Below are 23,593 nucleotides of genomic sequence, written 5' to 3'. Positions count from 1 at the left end.
CCACAAAGCCATTACCAAAGCAAGTACAGTTACTAACCATCCACTATGAATAGGCACTACATAGCAAGTCCATCCTTAACTAGCTGGAACATAAAAAAGAGACTACACAAATCACCACTTTCAGCGTCCAGAAAAACACTTCATTTTTTTTTTTTTTTTTTTTTAAATATATTTTTATTGCAGGAATCAGTAGATCATTACAGTAGCGACCAGCATTGTATCAGAAGCAATATTAACAGTATAAAGCCCTCTGGCCCCCCACCGCACAGTTCGAACACAACTAACGGCCCACTACCCTCGGGTCGGGCGACGAAATGCAATGGGGGTCAGTTGGATGTTGGAGCTGCTCCGGATAATGCACTGTCCGTCATCTGCTTTTCCAAACAAGTCTAAAACCCCCCAAAATAAATCCCTCCCTCCAAAATGTCTACTAACTAAGAACCCCCCCCCCCCCCCCCCCCCCCACCACCAGCGCCAGGGAGATAACAACCAAGGATTCTGCTGTTGGACCCACGGGGAAGACAATAGGACTGTCAATGCTAACGTTCATCGGGACTCGGCGTGAGTCGCTTCTTCGCTTTCAGAGTCGCTGGGGGCACAATAATCCCTAAGGGCCTGCACTAACATTTCCCATTCCAACGCTGCCTCCTGCGCCTTCTCATTGCCCTGTCTCCAAGCCAGCTGATATCTCAACGCGCTCTCTCCCGCTGCCCACTTCAAAAGCTCACTGTGCCATCTGCCGCCTGCCGGACCAGCCCGTGCCTTCCAGTTCCTGGTCACCTCTCGCTTAGCAAGGAGGAGCCCTAGGTCGATAAATTTACTAGAGATTTTATTTCTGGGGGTATGGGGAAACCAGTGCAGGAGCCCCACCGCTGCATCCATCGACAAGAGTCTCCCTGTCACCTCTTCCAGGGTCGTCGCTACCTCCTGCCAGTAGGACGTCAGTCCTGGACAGGCCCACAACATGTGTAGGAGATCCGCCTCCTGAGCCGGGCATCTGGGGCATTCCGCCGAAGCCGTGGCAAAATAACGCCTGATTTTCATCGGGGTCAGGTACGCTCTATGGAGAACATAATAGTGGACCAGTTGGAAACGGGCGTTACGTGTGCCCTTCCAGGCTCGCCTCACCAACTGGGACCAGGTCGTCTCCGGTATCTCCCTACCAATGTCCTCCTCCCAGCGAGCCTTCAAAGTGGTGAGAGGAGCCAATCCCTCGGTAATCAACCTGCCGTAAAGGCAAGTGACCGCCTTCACCGTGCCCGCCGACATCATTACGTACTGGCACACCTGCGATAAATGGGGTTCCTCCTGCCCGGTCTTCCAGTATGCCTGGATCGCTCGAGCAATGGCCGAGTGCAGCAGAAAGTCACCCCGGGAGATCCCGAAGCGGTCAATGAGATCTTGAAAGGACAAGAGCGCCCCGTCCTCATATAGATCACCAACGAGCTGTAAACCGGAATCCTCCCAGGCCGCCAAACGTGACCAATCCCCTCCGTGGGGGAGGGCCGTCAGCATCCCCAACGGTATTTCAGGAGCGTATGGCGTTCGCAGGTGGCCTCGGGCGTGAGCCCGATTCCAACACAGGCGGACAGTCCGCTCCTCCATCGACAAGTCCCGCAGGACTAAACGTTGTCGCAGCGCTATAAAGGAGAGAACATGCCTGGCCATTCCCGTCCCCCTTCTGTCTTCCGGGCCCCGGAACTCCCTGGCAATCTCCTGGGTGAAGGTTTGGAGCTGCGCCGCCAGATAATATTTCTCAAAGTCCGGCACAGCGAGCCCCCCCTCGTCCTTCGGCCTCATCAAGGTGTTAAGGGCCACCCGCCTTCGGCCCGTACCCCAGAGGAATCCGACCACCATGGAGCGTAACCGTCGAAACGTGGCTGGTGGGACCCAGATCGGTAAAGTCCGGAAGTAATATAATAACCGGGGAAGTGCCACCATTTTGAGCAGAGCGATACGTCCCGCCACCGAGAGCGGCAGCGTGGCCCAGAAGTCCATGCAACCTCGCAGTGCCCGAATGCAGCGGGCAATGTTCCCATCTAGGAGGTTGGGTTGGTCGTGGTAAACGAATACCCCAAGGTACTTAAAGCAGTCGGGCTCCCACCTAATCTCTCTATTTAGCGCAGGGGCGGGGGTGCCCCTGCGCATCGGAAAGAGACATGTCTTAGACCAATTTACTCGGAGGCCCGAAACCACTCCGAACTCCGTGAGCGCCAACTCCGCTCCACGTAAAGCGTCGATCGGGTCCTCCAGGAAGAGCAACAGGTCGTCCGCATATAGCGAGACATAATGTGGGCCCGCCGACGTCCACAAGCCCGTATAGTGACCACCCAAGCGAAGGTGCAGCGCCAGTGGCTCCACCGCCAGCGCAAAGAGGAGTGGGGACAACGAGCATCCTTGCCGCGTACCTCGTTCCACCGGGTATCGCGATGAAATCAATGGGCCCGCTCGGACCCTGGCCGAAGCAGAGGCATAGAGAACCGCGGTCCATCTAACAAATCCCTCCCCGAGGCCGAATCTCCGTAACACCGTACTGAGATAGTCCCACTCCAGGCTATCGAAAGCCTTCTCCAGGTCCACCGATAAGACCACCGGGGACGGGGCATCCACAAGTGGTTCCCCTAGCAACCGGAACAACCTACGAATATTCATAGTCGTGTTCCGCCGTGGGATGAAACCGGCCTGGTCTTCATGCACCAGGGAGCTCATGTGTCCCAGCAGCCTCGAGGCCAAGATGCTGCTCAGTATTTTGTAGTCTACTGTCAGCATCGATAGGGGACGGTATGATCCCGGGTCGGACGAGTCTCGGCCCGGCTTGAGGAGAGGAACCACCAACGCCTCACACATCGAGCTCGGGAGTCGCCCCAGCCTCTTCGCCTCCCTGTAGACCACCAGTAGTCGCGGGGCTAGGAGGTCAGCGTACGCTGCGTAAAACTCCACTGGTAGGCCATCTAGGCCCGGGGTCTTGTTTCTCGCCATCCGTTTAATGGCCCCGCGGATCTCCCCCAATTCGATGTCGGACCCCAAGGCTTTCGCCACTTCCTGCTCCACGGCGCGGAGCTCCAGTGGGCGAAGATAATTGTCAAGCCGGTCTGGGTCACGTGCGGAGCGACTGCGGTACAAACATTCATAATAGTGCCGGAAGCAACTAAGAATCTCCGGTTGGGTGCATACTACAGTTCCGTCTGCCCCACGCATATTAGTCGTCGTTAGGGACTGGCGCGTAGGGTTAGCCAGCCACGCCAACAACGCACTCGACCTGTCTCCTTCAGCGACAGACCGGACCGTATAGGCCTTATAATCAAAACAGCGGAGCCGTTCGACCTCTGCTGCCACCCGTTCCCTCGCCTCCGCCGTTCGTGTTTGCAATTCCGGGTGTCCGGGACGGCGAACCTCAAGCTCGCGGAGTTCCCGGTCCGCTGTGTCCAAGTCAGCCAGAATGACGCGCCTCATGCCCACCTTCTTAGAGATACAGTAACCCCTCACCACTACCTTAAAAGCGTCCCATTCCAACGCCCTAGTACTCGCGGAGCCGCCGTTGGACGCAAAATAATCCGATATTCTCTCTCCCAGGTCTGCTTTGAAGACACTGTCCTCGAGGATCTCGGGCCGTAATTTCCAGGTGGGCACCGCCGGCGCCCCAGGAAACCAGCGAAGATCCAGTAGGAGGGGGTTATGGTCCGAGATGGTCCTAGATAAGTACTCCGATCGGACCGCTGCCGAAACCAGTTCGGGCGATCCAAGAAAGCCATCGAGTCTGACATGCAACTCATGGAGTCTCGAGAAATATGAATAATCCCTAGATGCGGAGTGATGCGCCCTCCAAATGTCCGTCAACCCCCAGCGGGTCTGCCAATCTTGTCGACCCTTAGCCGTGCGACGGACTGGGGAATCGGGAAGCGGTGGATGCGAGCGGTCCATGTCCACATCAACTACAGAGTTAAAGTCTCCCCCAAGCAGGAGGGGCCCGGCAAAGAAGTCAGCCAACGAGCCCGATAACCTGGAAAGGAAGGCAGTCTGGTCCACATTAGGAGCGTACACACAGCAAACGTTCAGGTTCCTCCCCCCTAATGTGCCCGAGATGGCCACGAAACGCCCCTCTGGATCCAACACTGTTCTCGTGACTTGGAAGGGGACCCCTGCCCTGATCCAAATTAGCGCCCCCCTGGCATAAGCGGAGTACGACGTGGAAAAGACCTGCCCCCGCCATCTACGCTGCAGCGCCGCCCCTTCCGCCTTGTTCAGATGAGTTTCCTGTAGCAGCGCCATTTGCACTCCCCTACGCACTAAGTAAGCGTGGACCTTATGGCGTCTGGACATAGTGTGAAGCCCCCTTACATTCCAAGTTACACATTTCAAGTTAGCAACATCAGCCATTGTCCCAGATTGTTCTCGCACAGTTCCCCCATCCGGGTCTCCACAAAGAAAAGACATCCTTCCTCCCAGCACTGGTGGCGGCCATTTTCCCCAACCAAAACCAAACAACCCAAAAACCCGTCAAACCCCCAACCACCCACCCCAGAACAGGACCCAAACTGCACCATCTAGATCCCATCCAAACCTCGTCTGTCAACAACCCAAGAATCCCCACTAATCCTACGGTCGCCACCGTAGGAAGGCCTTATGGGCCAGGTGCGGGCTGGGCGGAGGCAGTGGGCCCTCGTCGCCCGGGCCACCAGGACTATAACAAGCCCCAACCTGTACCGAAATCTTCCGGGGCAAAAGCAGAGGCCCCCCAACCCACTCTTCCCCATTGTTAGCAATAAAGGACGGCAACCGCCTCCCCCCTGCCGGGCCCCCACCCAAAACAAATCAGTATACCCCGTTACCCCTGTCCATCCAATAGGTCCTCCACCGATTTCGGTGTGATCACCGGTGTATGGGCGCTATCGGCCACTGAGTCCTCCGAGTCCGATGGTGCTCCCTCATCACCCAGGTTGTCTTCCTCCTCGATGGATTCATTCCGTGCTCCCGACAACTCCGACAATACTTCCAGCACTCCCCTCCGCTCCGATGATGTCTCCGCAGTTGAGGGCCCTCCTGTGCGGCCGCGGCGATTCCTGACCCTCTTGGATCGCCGTCTTTGTTCCGGCTCATCTGCCTGTTGGGACGAGGAGCCAAAGCCATCTTTCCCTGACCTGTAGAGCTCAAGCCAGTTACAGACATCCTCCGGAGTGTCTAAGAACTGGGTTTTGTCGTCGACAATGATGCGGAGCCTTGCAGGGTACAGGAGTGAATACTGAATGCCCTCGCTCCTGAGCTCGCGCTTAACCGCCAGGAAGGAGAACCGCTTGCGCTGAGTCTCGTAGGTGTAATCCGGAAAGATGTTCACCTGACTGTTCGCTACTTTAAACGGGCCATTGTGCCTGGCGGCATTGAGGATTAAGTCCCTGTCCCGAAAATGCAGCAGCCGCGCCACTACCGGTCTCGGGGTGCGTCCCTGCTGTGGGGGTCGTGCTGGGACTCTGTGGGCCCGTTCTAGTGTGTAGAAGGCGGACAGCCCTTCCGGGACCACCGTGTCTCGGAGCCAGGTCTCCAAGTACCCCACCATGTCATCATCCTCGATCTTTACCGGCAGGCCCACCACTCGGATGTTGTTCCTCCTGTTGCGGCCTTCCGCGTCCTCCGCCCTCCGTTCCAGGGTCGCAATTCGGGATAGGGCGTCCTTCATCGTCGCAGCCAAGGTGCGCTGCGCCGGCTCCAAGGTTTCCACCTTGCTCTCCACCTCCTTGACCCGGTCTGAAAGTTTGCCATGATCTGCCCTGAGGAGGCCCAGACTCGTCGCCACTTGAGCAATGTCCTGCTGGAGGGCCGATCTCGTGGTCGCTATTGCCTCCAGGACACGGTCGAACTGTTGCTGCATCTGCGCGCCATCAGAACTTTTCGGGTCTCTCTGCTACTCCTTGTCCTGGGCTTCAGTGTCCGAGGCGGTCTGGTTGGATCCCTTGGCCCCTCTAGGTTTCCCCATGCTCCCAGGGGCACTCCGTGAAAGTCCCGGACTAGGCGGCTCCGCGTGCAGGAATCGATCACGACCTTCCCGGGTGCTTGTCCTCAATTCGAGTATGGGCGACCTCCTTCTCCAGAGCCCGTGGAGATTCCGCCGCTTCGGCTCACGCCACCGCCACGGCGTCCGGGGGCACCGATGAGGGGGCGGAGACAGCCGTCGCCGAGTCGGGCAGACCCGCTTCTCCACTACAGCCCCGGGGTGAGGGCCACCAACTCCCTCGGATGATTTGCGGCGCCAGAGTGTCGCGCCTCCCATGTAGGTGGACTGGTCAGGAAGCCGTAGCTAGTTGCGGAGTCGCGAGGCGAGCCACCGCTCGGCTCGCAGGGCGTCCGCTCTCGGTGCCCTCCACTGCGTGGGCACCCACCCGGCCGTCCAACCGAGTACAAATCTGTTGCAAAAAAGGTCTAAGCCAATAAATGTCTCACGCCCAGAAGAGCCGGGGATGGTGAAGCCAGGCGCCAGTCGCTGCCCACGGCACTTCTCCGAGTCAACAGGTCCCCACCGGGGGACAAAGGAGACCGGGCGCCATGTTGGGTCGCATTCCGCAACTCCGCAAACTTCGGTCTAAGTCCGGAGCAATTCTTGTCCGATCTCCGTCAGGGGCCTTGGCAGGTTACCGTCGGCATATTCAACAGAATGCAGGGTCTGGGGTGTCCCGCAGCCTCCAATTTTCAGGATAATCCCGGGCTCAGTCCCGGAGCCGAGCTCTCAGGCGACCATCGCCATCGGCGCCCAAGCCACGCCCCCAGAAAAACACTTCATTATATTAAATTGTATTTTATACAGAACGTCATAATTACAGCACTCCTGCCATTTCTAAGCCCTTGAAATAAAATGTTACTAGATCAAATTTTTGTGGTATTTATTTTATGCCTATTTGAGCTGGCTTAGCTTGGATTTCAAGTCACACGAGTTGTTAGAATCTGGTTTTAACTTATCTTCATTGCTTTAATTCCTGACTTCGTGCACTTTTGTTTAAGTTACAATATTTACGTAGTACCATGGTCGTATCTAAAATTCTTTAAGTGTGTGAGTTTTTGGCGTTTGCAGCGTTTATCCACTGCAACGGTAACTTCAATGGGAAACGGTTTTATATGTAACTAACATAGATCAATGGTTGTCTTCTGTAGCGCCCACTGTTTGACAATTTGCATATTCGTAGCACTGTGAGAAACTATTTGTATTCCTCAATTCAGCAATTGCATCAGGTTTAGAAGCAGGGGGTGAGATGTGCCCTCGGGGCTTCAGACCACTGGCCTGCTGGGTGCCAGGGCTTTCAGTAGAAGGCACAATACAGGATGTATACATCCTGTGCATTGCAATGTTAAACCCGAGGCTAGTTTTATCAAAACCCTTGGCTGTTACTTTTCACACGGTGTGCATCGTATAAATTGCCTCACGGTAGTCAAAAGATAAATCCAGCAGCGAGATACATGCTCTACTTTCACACCGCATTTTATTAACTTTTTCTTGAGAACGCAAAATCTTACTTTAAGACCGTACATATGGAATCTGTACACGTGGGATCCGTACACTTGGGAATAGAAAATCTTACTGCACGACCGTAAATATGGAATCTGTACACGTGAAATCATGCGGGATCCGTACACTTGGGAATAGAAATTCTTACTGCAAGACCATACATGTGGAATCCGTACACGTGAAATCATGTGAGATCCGTACACTTGGGAATAGAAATTCTTACTGCAAGACCATACACGTGGAATGCGTACACGTGAAATCGTGTTGAGATACGTACATGTAGGATCCGTAAACTTGGGGATGGAAAATCTTATTGCAGGACTGTAAACGTGGAATCCCTACAAATCACTCTTTATACCATGACAGCCGTTCGACGCCTCGTCAGGGGTAGTACGCGTTATATACATGCAATTACAATACTTTCCTTAAAATACGATACAATGGCAGCTTGCACCCTTGTAGTGTGATTGTTGCAGAACACCATGTAGCAGGAACATGAGCACCCTTTCATCAATGCCTAGGCCACGCCTACTGCCTACATCGCACCCAGCGTCTGATTGGTAACGGCCCCGGGGCATTAGCCCGAGGAGCCGGGGCCGAGTTCCAGCTGAGGGAGACTGGGGGTCGATTTGGGCGCCACCCCCACCCCTCCCCTTTATGTAAAATTACGCTAAAAGAAGTGATTTGAGGGAAGGCATTATGCAAATGTGGGCAGATTTTTTATGCGTGCCCGAGCCGATTTTTAATCCCAATCCAACCCTGGACACCTCACACAGCCTACGTTTTCGCAGGTCAGCATGTAAACAATTCCGATGGAAAACATTACACCAGAAGAAGCGGATGCAAAGCTGTGCGGCTGGAGCTGGCGTCGATGAACTAAGGGGCTTCTCTGGACACGTCCCGCCCACTTTCATTTTTCATCATCGGATGCAAAACACGTGTCGCAATGAGCAACACGACAAAACGTTTTCTCTCCACAAAATAGCAGCAAATAAACAAGACAAGGAGAATAACCCAAGTGGGGAAACAGGAGCAAACAACAATGAGTAATAAGAAACCCAACGCCTTTGTGTCAAAATCCTACAAAGCAAGGGACCTACTTAAGGCATCGGTTTGGGGAAGGCTACAGTATCCGCAAGTGGGACAAACCATCACAGGCCAAAACAGCAATAAGACAACACGCGTCGGATGTGTACACACTCAATGTGGCCAAGAGAACTAGAAATGGGCAGGATTAGGCTCTTGAATTTTTGGGCGAAAAGGACTTTATACTCAACTTTATGTACAAGTCTATTTTGGAGCAATTTAATTAACCAGGTTTAAAACAGTGGGCTAATTCTTAAACTGCATAATTAAGAAACAATAGTTTTTATTTAGCACAAACAAACAGAATTGTGTACACACTGCATTGTCCAGGGTTATATAACCCATGTTTATGGGAAGCAAAGAAGCCTGTGTTTTGGATCTTAAATAACAAGCTGTACTGTATGTATTGTACGCATTTCTATGGTGCTTTCCATCCCCGATGGGCGTTGAAGTGTTTAATCAGTGAGTCGCAAGCTGTTCCAGGAGCCGTGGGATTAGTGAATCGTGTTTAGTCTTGGACTCTTAATATGATCCGGATCCGCAACCTGCATTAGTGGAGGTGTTTGTAGCCGACTGGACCAGTTTAGAACGGACAAGTAGATGGGAGAGAGGATGATTTAAGATTTGCATGAGGAGGAAAGGACTAGTTTAAAACAAGTGGAGGATTAGGATGCAGTAAGGAAATGTTATTTGATAGGAGTAGTATGTGAATAGAAGTAGGGATGTATCTGAGAGGTGGTTACCTGCAAAAACACGTGGAAGAGTAGACAGTGGCAGGACAGACATTGGGTTGGAGAAGGTCAGGGTTCATTTTCACACCAGGACATAAGGGTCGCTGGTCGTTCCATGTCAGAGGGGGGTGATATGCGCGAAATTTCATGGCTAGACTGTTAGGCAGTCGACAGTGTTGAGTTTAATTTCTTCATTAGATAGTGAGACCCATAACTTCACAACTTTGGGGCTCATTATGATGGGGGTGGACATCAGTCCACCCGCCACCATAACACTGATGGGACCGACCGCCAGAAGTGCGGCGGTCCACCGGCCCAATTAGGATGTGCACGCCATACTGGCGGGCGCATCCTGCCCTTTTACCATTGCCGACGGTGCTGCTGGCTGCAGCACCGCCGGCAATGGTAAAAGGGCATGCAAAGCATTTCCCAGCACCATAAGGCAGGCACCACGTGGAGCCTGCCACTTGGTGCAGGGAACTGGAGGGGGTACCATGGGTACCCCCGAAGTGCAACCTCCCCACCCACCAGGGGGCCCGCACTGGGCCACCCAAAGCCAATCCTCGCCCGCCTTTCCTAGGCGGCATCACCGCCATGGAAAGGCCTTGAAAAACCCACATCATATTATGGCTGGCGGTGCCTGCTAGGCACTGCCACCATTTTACTTCCCAGCTCTGTCCGGCCGGCAATCGTAACAATAGCCGAAAAGGGGCGAATAGACTTCCCCTCTGCCGCAATACCCACCCCCATCGTAATCTGGCGGTGGGAAATATATGTCGGATGGTGGAAGGACAACCACCGCAGGGCCGGCGGTTGCCACCGCCGGCCTAGCGGTGGTGGTCTTTTCGCCATCATAATCACCCCCTTTGTGATTTGCATCTTTGAAATGAGTGATTCCAAGTAATGAAGTATGCCAGATTGCTTACTCCTGGGTTTTCATAAATAAATTTCACAGGGTGGGGCATTGTTGCATTATGTACAGGCCCTTACAGGTGTGTTCATATTTGAGCCCAGTGTATGGTTATCTTGTTATCAATCAAACTTGAAGTGTTTCTTACAAGTTCAGGTAGCTTTGCATCAACGTAATTGTGCTTATTTTATTTCCCTCAGGCAAAAACATGCTGGTTCCTATGGACTTCAGCAAATGTTCAGCATCATACACACAAGCCTCTGCTGCTGGCACATTAACCACCTATGCGGCCACATTTTTGTTGCATGCTTATACTCTTTAAAAAGCCAGCTTGATTTTACTTTTAGAACTGTTAAGATGTCAAGTGACATTACTAGAACGTGCAGATGGCTCGTGCCACATCAGACATTCACTTTATATATATATCAAATGCAAACTAAGGGGCCTATTACGATTGCGGATTTCCCGCATCCTCCGGGCTGGCGGAAGCCACCGCCGGCCCGGAGGATGCGGGAAAACCGCTGCGGATGCTTGAAAGACCCACCGCCAAATTAGGATGGCTGGTGGGTCTTGGAATCTGTCCGCCGCGGTCGCCTTCCGACCGCGGCGGAAAAGCATTAACATGGCTGGCGGTGTCTATCAGACACCACCAGACATTATGATGGAGTAGAAAGTATGCTTTTCCACTGCGGCTTCTCTGCCGTGGAAAAGCATACGGACCTTCACTTCGGGGGCCCGTTGTGGGCCCCCTGGGTGAAGGGGGGTGCACATGGGGGGTACCTATGGTACCCCCCTGCATTTGCGTGAACAAAGCGGCAGGCACCGCGCGGTGCCTGCCGCTTTGTGCACGCAAATGCCGTGCATGCATTTATAACATTGCGGCGGGTGAAGCTTGAAGCTGCACCCGCCGCAATGTTAAAAATAGAGGATGTGACCGCCACCCTGGCAGTCACATCCTGATCTGCACGGAGGGACCGCCGCTGCCCCTGCGGACAGTCTCTCCTACTTTATGGTGGCAGACAGACTCAGGCCCGTCCGCCATCATAATCGGCCCCATAGTGACGTGCCACACGAGATTTGATGGCCATGAACCAAAAAGGCTGAGATTTTAAATCTCTTGCATATATTTTTAATTTACTGCTCATAAATCTAGATCGTTCTCAGTATCGTGATTCGGTGCCCTCTACTCCGCGACAATCACCGCAAGGCATTGTTTTCTCAAAGTGATCACGATGACGCAGACGCACGGACACTGGGGCCTTAATGGTCACTCGTGGCCGCACTACTGGGAGTCTGCAACTTTAGGGCAACCCCTATTTAAGCAAACCCTCAAATACCCCTCTGCTTCCAATTTTTTACCTGGTACTGGACTAGACTCTCTAGGAACATATGATTAGATTTCAAAGCCTATGAGGTCAAGGAAAGACAGTAGGGCTTTATAAAGTACTTCAGGATTCTCATAAATCCCCTAAATGTGTCAATTTACGCCAGGCAGAGCAGAATTAGGTTAATGAAGTTAGATAGCTTGTCTGCTAGACACATCACTTATTAGGAGACCAACAAATAGTCCATGGTGATCTCCAATTCGGTGAGGTAGCGACGATTTAAAGATCAAATCTTGAAGTTGCCATAGTCCTTTAGAAGAATAGAGCAGTTTGTTTGTTTATATATTCCATTTAGATCACCCCCACCAAAGATTTTGAAATGGTAGTGATATTTCAGTTACCATGTGCATATCTAAAAAATGTTTTTAAAATGCTTGCCATTTCTATTTTATTTCAGTCAACATCTCTGGATTCGGTTTTGGGATTCACAATGTTTTGCCCACGCAGGACAAGGGTCGTTGCCTGTGTGCCAATCTACCCTAAGGCATACATAGTATATACAGGACAGATTTTGTTCTAAAAGTATACTGGGATACTGCTTGAGGTTGCTAAAGCAAAAGGACAGTAACATATTTTAGGTCAAAATAATCTCTCAATTTAAATTAGCCATAACAAACAAAATAACAGTTTGGACTAAGAGTTACGATGGAACATGGTTTTCCTTTATCAGTATTCGATTACATTGAAGCAGTATATTCAAATAGTAGGTGACACCGAATCTACTTCGCCTACACAGGCTAGTTACCTCCTTAAAGAGATTACTTATTGGGAGCGTAGTCTTCTGTCTCGTCTTAGAGCAGGATCTATAAAGTTTTTATTGTGTTTTCCCATGGGCTACCATCCTAATATCGAGAATCTGGTTTGCCCATGTCAGAACCCAGGTAAAACAAACACTAATGCATTTTTTGTTCTTCTGCTCTTACTATAAAAGATATTGTAAATTCCTCCTGATACCGTTTTTTAGAGCTAAATGCATAAAGGATTTTAAAGTGGCATATAAGACAGTGCTCCACCTTGGAGATGATGAACTAATATACTGTGTGCACTTTTTTAAAAATGGCCACCCGATCCCGTTCCTCTATGAATTAATATTCATTCAATTAGACCAACGTGATTATTACGCACTTGGAAGAGGCCTATTTGCACTTTGCACATCCACATTTTAACTTATGCTGCTATCTGTAAATTTATAAATCAAAATAATTCGAGAACTAATGCTTATTTGGCCAAAATGCTTTATCGGTATACAAAGATGTTATCTAGTTTCTACTTGCATCTGCCATTTTTAATGATCAACTGTTGACATTGTACCTTGCACTTTAACAAGATGGTCTACCAACCAGGATTTACGCTCCATGCACTTTATAAAACCGGCACCTTAAATAATGCTGCTAAATGTCTTAGCCAGCTCTCGCTCTAATTGATGCACGAAACATGTGTTCTGTGTATATATTGTGTTACTTTAAAGGGAAATTCTTGCATATGCACTTTATTTTTTGATAATGCCAAAGAAAAAGACATGAATTTGAGGATCCGGACAATAATGACACCTTGCACTTTTTGCAGTCACCCTTTTTAATAAGGAAAAATTCAGCATTGTCACCCCATTTTAATGTGATTTTTTTATCCTGCCCATGTATGTAATTATGTGTGTACTTTTATGGATAAATGTAATATCCGAATAAAGTTTATTGACCGACTACATTGGTAGCTACTTGCACTGCACGACCTAAAAAGGTCAAACTGAAGAGTCATGGTCCTGCTTGGCTTTTTTTACGCTGCGCAGCTGCGATGATCAAATGCCCTCTTAACCAAGGAAGAGACAACAAAAAAGGCCAATATAGTAATCATAAAAATTACCATGAACCAATCTGAGGGCATGCAAATTTCTCTTGCAAGACAGTTTTTTTTTAAAAATAGGTGGCACTTACAGATTTCCCATCAAGTACCAATCTAAAGCGTGTTTTATGTGTCATGTTCCAAATGATTTAAAGAAAAGGAGTCAAAAATGTGCACTAACTTTATGAGATCAGAGAAGGGAAACTGGGTTATTTTATGGAACGAAAATCAGTCATTTTGGAAAAACAAAAGAAAAAAGACGCAGACAGAATACAGAGGTAATATACAAACAAGTCAAATCATAAATATACAATTGAAATCTTCAATGTAGTCTCAGTACTCATACCAGCAATGGGCCCCATCAGAAACTATAGGTCACGTCAATTATAATTTTCTGGAGGGTACCAACGTTTTTCTCACAATTGCTTAATTAAATAATGAAATATTAAATATATATATACACACACACACACATATATATATTCATATACTATGGTTGCTTAAGGTAACACAAACTGACAGAGGAAAAACAAGTCCCTCCGAGATGGCGGTAAATTATCCATTTCACATACCAGGAAGAGAAGAATGTAGGCCAGTCTTGTAAACCATGCCCAGCCTCTCAGGCACTGGCTTGTTTAGCGCTGCAACTAAAAGGCGTTACTATACTCCGGTAGAATCGCACTCGATTCATTCACCTCCGAACGACGAAAGGCCGAACTGGCCCTGTCGACACTCAGTCTGCAGCATATATTTGTAACTACTTAGATTTTTACAACAATCATGATGGTCATACTTGCAAACTATGCTACATTTAAAACAGAGGTTACTTATTTTAGGAAAATTATTTATACAATATTAACACCATTGGAAAAAAAGTGGGAGAAAAAGTTTATCTTGGTTTCCAGCGTTATGCAAGAGTACTGCTTATAACTGGAGATACAGATGAGAACTGAATCTGTATTATGTTATGTTATGTGGCTTAGTATGACGTAACTAATCACGCATGAGGCTATCCAGGCGCTGAAGCAGCATGTAGGCATAGGTGTTCAGTGTCGGACCCTGCAGAGTTAGTCGAAGCGCAGGTCTTCAGCTTCTTGCAGAACTCAAAAAGTGAGGAGGAGGGTCTGATGTATTGGGGAGGTCGTCCAGGTCCTGGATGCAATGTAGTAGAATGCTCGGCCTCCCGTTCTGCTTTTGTGGGTTTGTGTGTGTGAATGATCGAGTGGGTGAGCATAGTTGTCTGGTGTGTTGGTTAAAGTGCAGGGGGTTGTTCAGTTATGCTGGTCTGATGTTGTGTTTGGAGTTTGAATGGGCTGTGTTTTTAGGTTTTGCCTCGCCAAAGATGCGCTCTGCGCATCTTTTCGGCGCAGGCGAAAACCTGATGAGAACTGTAGTGTGGCTTGGTTCGGCCCTCGTCCTTGATTGGCTGGCTCCGTAAACGGAGCCTTGCCATTGGACGAGGGGCCTGTCCGTCAATGCCGGACCAGACACGGGGGCATTCCCGACATTCTTTGGCTTTTGCCGACGTCACGGGACGCCGGGAACGCCCCCGTGTCTGGTCCGGCATTGCCGGCACTGTAGGGCAGGCCCGCTCCCCGCAGACTCCCCTCCCCCTGGTCTCTCCCTCTCGGCGCTTCTCGCTCTGCGCGCTCCTCTGCCCTGTAACCTCCCACCTCCCTGCTCTCTCACTCCCAGCTCGCCTCCATCCAGTCTCCCTCTACCCTCCCGTCCCCAGACCGCCTGCCTGAGCTAGAGACGGGCCGCCGCGCTGCCCGCGGCGACCCGGAAGTGACCGGCCGGCCGGCCAATCCTAGCGCGGCCGGCCGGAAGTGCCCGCCCCCCGCAGCCCGGGGGAAGAAGGAAGTATGGCGGCGCCCGCGGGGCTCCCGTGGCCTTTTCAGGGATGCTCCTCGAAATATCATTCATAAATGTCTCTTTATTTCTTGATTTTGTGCTGTCTCATTTGTATGTGGTCTTTTTATGGTGTACAGCTTACTGGGTGGTCTGTGTGTGTTCAGAGTCTGTGCTATCCTACATTTCACCGCCTCATCCTGTGCATTCACTTTCCAAACATCACCTCGAGCTTCCACTGATTCGCAGTGAGCTCGCTGTACCATCCTCCCTGATAGATTCTTCCTGTTGGATTGTTCCTCTCGCCTCATCCACGGTACGTCACCACCAGTCTCCATCTCTCTCATTCTCTGCATTGCTTTTGTTCATCTCTCCTTGCTGTTCACTAACCACCGCTCTGCATGTCTGTCATTGATTGCTTGCTCAAACATGGCGTTCACTCACCCATCACCCCCTTCTTTGCCTGCTACACTGTAAATCCATGCCTGCCTGTACTGCTCCCATGCTCCCCTCTTCTGTGCATGTCTGATATTGAGGCTTCCATGTCTCCCCTTCTCTGCATGGTATCTATCAAGTTGTCTCTGGTGGTCTAATTCCACATTGCTTCTCCCCATGATTGGCTTCGAGTTTCTGCTTGCTTCTGTTGTCCACTCACTGTCAATGTCCGAACCATGGTTTGATGTTCGGTATTGAGTCAACAGTGGCAACACACTTCACTGCTATTAAATGTTCGCCTATCTCAGCTGCTCATTGGCTCCCCGTACCTTCTGCTTGTCCGATATTGAGTATCCCATCGCTCATGTGCTCTGGCTCCATCTTTCCTCAGCTCATCTGACATGGGACATGCAGGTCTCCACTGTTCTGACTCACCTCCACTTTGCATGCCTGCGTCTAGTTCTTCGTCCTTCCGGCTCACTGTCCCTAGCTGCGCTGCCTGTGTCTAGTTCTTTGTCCTTCCGGCTCACTGTCCCTAGCTGTACTGCCTGCGTCTAGTTCTTTGTCCTTCCAGCTCACTTTCCCCAGCTGTCCTGCCTGCATCTAGTTTTTCATGCTTCTAGCTCACTGTCCCCAGATGTGCTGCCTGCGTCTAGTTCTTCGTCCTGCTAGCTCACTGTCCCTAGCCGTGCTACAGCTTGCCTCCCTGCATATTCCTGCTGTGCTGGATTATCTGTGATGTTGTTGCAGTTTTTTTAATCCTCACCGAGCTTCTGCGTTCCACATTAGCTGCTGTTACAAGCTCCCAGTGATGTCCCTGCTCCTTCCCCTACCTGCTTGTCCTCTCTGTAGTAATATTTCACTTGAGGAAATTGAGGTGTTGCCAATTGATCATCTTGGCTAATACTGACCATACTATGTGTCATTGGTCTAGAGCCCCCGGTGGTCATCGTTGGAAACACAGGGACTCCCGAGCACCACTGCCTGGAGGCCTTCGATGACCTAGTCCTGGCATGCAAGCTGTCCCGGCCCACTGCCTCTGTGCACTGGTATAAAGACGGGGAGAAGCTGGTGTCGGGAAAGAGAGTTCGGATCGAGAAACGGGGTGCCCACAGGCAGCTCACTATCCATGGGGCGTTGCCATCTGACTCAGGGACATACGTCTGCGATGCCATCCAGGACAAGATGGTGACAACGGTTCAGGTGGCAGGTGAGAGTTTAGGGGATTGCCCCAGAGTGCTGTGGCCCATCTCTGTGATTTGACTTTTTTTTGTCTTGGCCCCCAATTTTGCTATTGCTCCAGTGCCCTTCGCACTTGCATCTGCTCCCTTCCTTTTCCAATGCTGAGTTCTCTCTTTGGCCTTTTTTCATTCATTCCTGCCTCCCAGACTCTCTCAACTATCACCCTCTCCACCCATTCTCTGGCCTTATTTTCCATTTTCTTTGTTTTTCTCCCATGTTACTCTGTTTTCTTTTTGATCTATTGCTGTCTCTTCTTTGTTGATTAAACCTTCTGTTCCCTGTGTATGTACTCAATGTTTTATCTCTCACTTCCTCTGGATCCCTCTCACACAAGTGCCTGCCCTGGACTTTTCTTTTACAAATCTGCACTGTCTCTGGGTTCAGTTGGACCAGTGTATCCGGATCTGTCAACACTACACACAGCTCCAGGAATACATTACCTAGTTAAGGAAAGTGAGTCGTACAGTGCTGGTTGCACGGTGTTACGTGGCAGGAAATATTCAAATATTTCTTGTTAAGGCCTAAATATAGTGCTTCGGTTTATTCGGGCTTAATGCACTTGCCATCTAAGTGTGTTTGTTAATTACCAAATTCCTTTTTGGCACAGCGCGAGGCAGTCAGTGGGTGCTGGTACAGTGTGTCAGATTATAACACATGTAGTTACTTACTGTGCTAAGGTGACACAGGTCAGACCTCCGTTGCACCGTGAGGATGAATGCAAGTCAAGATCTACTGTTGCACTGACTTGCTATGCTATGAAAATGTTGCTTTTGCTTGTGCAGTCACGTTGCTCAAATGGGTGTAATTTCAGTTATTTGTTTCCCTCCTTCTTTGTTTGATTTTGCTCGTGAGAAAAGTGTCACTCATAGTCGGTTAAATGTCACTCATAATTACTCTAAAATTATGAAAAGGTCACACCTAGCAATCTGAAACCTTGGCAGCTATGCACTTCCTACATTTTAATGAACTTGTTTCAGGAAGTTTAGGCGTTAATCAGTTTTGTTTTTCACTTTTTGAATGATCACTGATTTGGCGTGCGTGGGTTATATTTGGCAATTCCGTTTGATGAAGTGGGATGGACGAACTATTTGAATGAGGTTAAGTCAAGTAGCTCCCTGTTGCGCCCTATGAATATTTGGCGCCCTTGGCCTGGGTCCAACTGGCCCATGCCCAAAGCTGGTCGTGGGCGTTACCTTCTAGTGCACATTAATTTCCAAATGGTTAAAACCTAAACGTCGGAGGTATGTAACGACAATAAAGCCCGGGTTAACGTCCAATATGCAATAAGAAGCCTGGCTAGATAGCACAGTTAACAGCCTTGCTAGTTTGCGAGTATTGACGTTAGGTAAACCTGCTCCTGACCACTGACACATCTGCCAACTGTACCATCTGCTTCATTTTCCTGCTACAGACACTTACATGAAATTAACATCAAAAATTAATCCTTGTAATTGATTGAATCAATCACAACGTCACATAATGAAGAAAGTAAATAACACACATTGACAAAACAAGTAGGCATCGCCTGTGAAACCAGTTGGAAATGGCAATGCTTTTCCCTGCCCACCCCAGCGCCCCAAAAGTCTGCTTGCTGTCTACGTTTGGATGGATGTTTTTACGGTTTAAGGAAATCTATTAAAAAACACCAACATGGGTGTGCATGCATCTGTGGAGTCCATTCTTAAATGGATTTCCTTAAAGCATAAACTAGTGTGCTTACGTCCACAGAGAATGTCTTGAAATACTTAAATATTTTAAAATGTTTACTTGTTGTTGCATGACAGTGCATTAACCAGCCACAATTCAATGTATTCCTTTCACAGCTGTTGTTGTGAACAAAGGCCTCATGGAGCGGGGTGGTGGGGGGGGATCATCATTTTGTAAAGGATGTTTTTTTTATTTGATTAAAGTGAGGATTTACACTTTACAAGAAGAGGTGTCGACTACTGCGCTACATGTATCAATCGACCTCAGCTATTCCTGCTCCCATACCCTCCCCCCTTGGCAATCACGAGGCCCCTCTCAATGGGAATAAAGAATTGGTGCACTCCTTCACACTGTGTATCTCTCTCCGTTTTAGAAGCTATCCCCCTGGCACCATTTACGCGCCGATGCCCCTACCTTGCCACCTCCCGCATTTTAGGAGACGTTGCCTCATCCCCATGCTCTCCTTTCCTCCCCTGGATTACTGACCCACCACGATCAATGACCCTTCGAGCTTCCCTACAGGGATCGCTTTCTTTTCCTCTCGGGAATATCTGTCGCTCCTGTCCACTTTGAATTCGTCCCTCATTTGCAAAATATAAGTGGCAAGATACACGCAAAGGACATGGGACATGTGGATTAATGAGTGATCACATGACCTGCCACAGAATGTGTTGCTGTAGAATATGCAATTCGCTGATTTCCATGCTTTAACAGCTGTTTTTTGCTTTGCATGTTTATGGCCCGGAGTTGTGCTGTCCTGGAGCTATGTTTTCTCACAGTCTGTGGGGGGGCTCGCAGTGTGTGGGGGGGGCTCTGTGTGGGTGTGTGTTGGGGGGGCTCTCTGTAGGTGTTTGTGGGTGTCATTTGCGAAAGATAAAGCTAGTGGCATTGCAAATGACAATGCCATTTATTTATGTTAAAAAAAACATAAATAAAAAGAATGTCAAGAGCATTGCCAATAGCTCAAACTTTAACAAAGGCAAAACCATTGCATTGTAAATGCTTGTTGTAGATGGGGAGCCAGCGGAGGTGTGGTGAGATGTGTGCACCATGTGAGGTCAAGAATGAGTCTCGCTGCGGTGTTCTGAATGGTCGTCTGGATGCGTGTAGGAGATGGTTAGAGATTCCAGCGTAGAGTGTTGCTGAAGTCTAATCTAATTGCCCGCTTATAATCTGAAATTATCAAAGCTGTCCAAAGCGTCGTTGTAGCCCACTGCTCAGTCTAAACATTGCTAGGTCTCACAAACTTAATGTTCACTTACTACTTCTTCCTATTCAGATAGGAGTGAGCCAGGTCGGTGAAGGCCATTTTAAGGTGCTTTGAACATGTGGACAGGTGACGGGTATAAACAGGCGATAACAAGAAGAGATGGTAGCCTGATAGCATAAGGGGTTGGCACTCATGTGGGTTGGCACTCATTTTGCTTTCAACTTCACAGTACATTCTGGTAGTTTCAGTCTGTATTCCATCAATTCGAACAGCTGATACCGATTCCTGAGAGCAAAACCTGAGCCCGAATAATTTGAGCCATCTGGTCTCTCTTCAGGAAAGGTTGCAAAAGCTAGATTTTATGAGAAAAGAACTCTGAAACGTCGAAGCCGTGGAAAAGCAAATTGGTCTTGCTTTTAGTAGGTGAATGCTGGCCAACTGGTTCCCTAAGGTTCGTGGTTTTCTATTTTCACCACTGTAAATACCAAAACGACTGCAGGATGTCACAGGGCATGCATGCACGTGTTGTATGTGAACACAGTGCTGTCTTGGAATGGTTGGCCTTCCAAGAAGGCTGCTGTGTGTGCAAGGTTAGTGATGCATAACAGCCGTTTTGGCTTTTGTTTTTACATTACTGGTAGCCATGTTGGAATGCTATAGTAGAAAAGAAAAAAAACGCACAAAGCATTAAGAAATGATGGGCGTTGCCTTGGTAGTGCTTTCCCTGTTAAGCCTTTAGAAGAAGGAAAGAAAAAAAAGGAGAACAGGATGCAGAACAGGCAGGGGAGCACTATTACGGAAAGAAACAACTGGGGGCGACCACTAGTGCAGAGACAGGAGGGAGTGCGAGGGACTTTCAAATTACAAACATATATAAAAAGAAAATAATAAAAAGCTAGGCATTATGTCAATGTTTGTGTCAACTACTTTTAAAAAGTAGTTAATAGCATGATGGAGAACCCTGTAAGTCAAAGCATCAAACCTACTCAACCACGGTAGAAAATGGACGAAAGTGGATGTTAAAAAGCCCCTTTCTTTATCAACATGTATGTATATATGTTGAGGTGTGTGGCGCCAGTGTGATAACATGCGTGGTCAGCTGCCATCACACAGAGCTGCCTGGAGGCAAGCTCTAATAAAAAGGAATTGGAGGTAAACATTTTTTATTAAAATAATTATATTTAAGTGGTTATCACATTTTAATGCACCAACAAGTGCAATATACATAGCTGTGTTACAAGGATAGGTGTAAACTTTCAAACGCAGCTGCTGGATTGCTTCATGCTGCCAGAGTGGAGCATGTGCTAAATCGCTCCATGCCCACAGGGCATGCCATGGGCCTTAAACCTACCTAAGTTTGATAGGTGTAGCCTTGGCTCATCTCAACATAACCGATTGAATGAAGACATAGTGGCCTGATGTTTAATACTCATTCACAAACAGGGATGTGGAATTCATACACGCCTGGTTAGCAAACAGGTGTGAATTTGCAATGTGACCCGTGTACTAATAGGTTGCATTGCAAGAGATCCATGTGCAGGAGGTCAAGAGTTACCTGCCTAGTGTGTATTAATTGGGCAGGTCTCAATTTACAAGAGACTGACTGATTTCAGGGATAGAGTCCTGCAAAGGACGGCAAACTGCAATCTCTGCATTTGCATTCTCAAACGGTAAACATTTATTTTAAACCTACTTCTGCCCATTATCGTGAAAGATGCGGATTTAACATTTTAAAAAATCAATTTGGGAAGATATTGGGGTAGCGAGCTGAGCGACTGCTTGCGCCGCCTGGGACCACCCTTCATGATGGCCAAAGGGGAAGCCGCTCCCTTTGTGAATGAGTTACCACTATACCACCCAACAGCCACAGCTGTGGCGCAAACCATACATAAATATATTTAGGACTCGTTGATAGGAGGAGGAAGGGCCTCCTGTTTACCGTTCACGAAGGGTTGCAAACGCTCCTATGAATCAGACACTTTTTTTTCCGACCAATGCACATTGTGTAAAGCCCTTTTGAGTTTTCACACCCTGTAATTTTGCTAATCGCAGGGTTTTGTACAACAGGCCCTCGAGGACGATGAATTGTAAGGGAAGTGGAGGACTAGAAACAGTGGCCGGTTGACATGGAAGCACGGAGCGCCCTCAAGAAGTTCAGTGGGTTCAGATTTCTGAGTCTGTGAAGACATTGAGTTACATGGCCTAGAGAAGAAAACCTACTCAAAAATCCCTAAAAGGAATCAATCGCTCTGTTGTGTCCAAAACGAACCACAACGGACTCTTCCATAAACGCCACAAGCAGAGTCAACCAAAAGCAAGTGCTTGGAAAACGCAGACCACAAACTAATACCATCTAAACGGACATTTCCCAAGCAGGACACAAACAGGGCACAGACCAAGTTTGTGAGCCAGCACACACATGCTTCACACGATTACCAAATCCGAAATACAAATAGAATCTCTGAAACGCTTGAACAAAGAGCCTCTAATGGACTACCCACACGGTGGAAGCAACATGCGACATTTCCAACCTGTCTTTCACAATTGACGTTTTATTTCAACAACAAAATAAAACATGTCAACAAATGTAGGCACAGATATTACAAACGATAAGAAATGTTTCGTTCCATGTTGAAGGTTTTTTTCTAGTACTCTTTTCCGTTATTTAAACGAATACTCTTATCTAAGCATTTTAAGGTCCACTAATAGCAAACTCACCTTAAAATCTGGGCAACTTCGAAGCGAATAGAAATCCCAGCTGGAAAGCGGCTCCGTTCGCAGGTCCTGCCAGCCCGATGTGATGCACCTGTGCCAGCCTCCCCCTACTTTAAACAGGTGATTGAGCCAAGCCCTGCAGGAAGTCTAACGGCTTTTCCCTCCACCAATCAGGATCGGCCTGAGTAAAAAGTGAAGTCACCTTGCCTGATTTCGGGAGCGTGTCTTGTGCGGGCCCAGTCTCAGGTTTCTGCTGCCCTCTAGAGGCCTAACAAAGTTCCGCTATTGAAGCCATTAAATCTCAGCTCCTCCACCATTGGCAAGCGCTGGCCGAGGTATATATGTAGGCGGGCCACTAGAATTATGCGACAGGGGAGGCTCAAATTATGCAGCAGGGTTGAATAAATTATGCAAGAAAAGGAAAATTATGAAGCATTATGCAGCACATTTTGAGATACTATAACTTCACTATTCTATCATGTTTATGCTTTTTTAACACTGTCTGGGCATTAGTTGTACCTCATTAGTAACACTTTCACCCCCAAATATAGCAATAAGTTACAAAAAGGTGACCAGTCAAACTTTGCAAAGGGCTTTCCACTGCGCTGCAATATGCGTTCCTGTATTTCTCCTAACTTTTGAACCGTTTGAACTAGAAATAATTTTTTGTTAAAATCTGCATATTATGTGGTTGATTATGGATCATGTGTCAAATGCGGCAAATCTACAATTATGCAACAATTGTAGGGGCCTCACAATCACATAATTCCAGTGGTCCTGGGTATGTGCAGAGCCCCTGGAATTATGGGACTGTGTAGCTGCAGCGATTTTAACATACCCAGATGTGCTGCATTTGTCAATCAATCAATCAGGGAATTTATAAGTGCACTACTCACCCGTGAGCGTCTCAGGGTGCGGGGGAGGGGCGGGAGGTGGTGACATTTGTCCCATAATCCATCATCTGCTGAAAAATCGGCAGATTTTGACACCAAA

The 23,593-nt window shown here is 48.7% G+C and overlaps 1 protein-coding gene across 1 annotated transcript in view; it reads right to left on the bottom strand.

Moving 5' to 3' along the window:
* TSPAN1 (tetraspanin 1) overlaps positions 1-22,749 on the bottom strand; it is a 151,800-nt gene extending 129,051 nt beyond the window's left edge. The window contains exon 1 of the mRNA XM_086952339.1: positions 22,604-22,749. The gene's annotated coding sequence lies outside the window, so the exon portion shown is untranslated. The remainder of the gene's footprint in view (positions 1-22,603) is intronic.
* Positions 22,750-23,593: the final 844 nt, after the last annotated feature.

This window comes from Lissotriton vulgaris, chromosome 1_1 (assembly GCF_964263255.1).
Source record: "Lissotriton vulgaris chromosome 1_1, aLisVul1.2, whole genome shotgun sequence".
NCBI classification, from domain to species: Eukaryota; Metazoa; Chordata; class Amphibia; order Caudata; family Salamandridae; genus Lissotriton; species Lissotriton vulgaris.
Note: the sequence above shows the minus strand (reverse complement) of the source record. Positions and strands in the feature narration are given on the sequence as shown.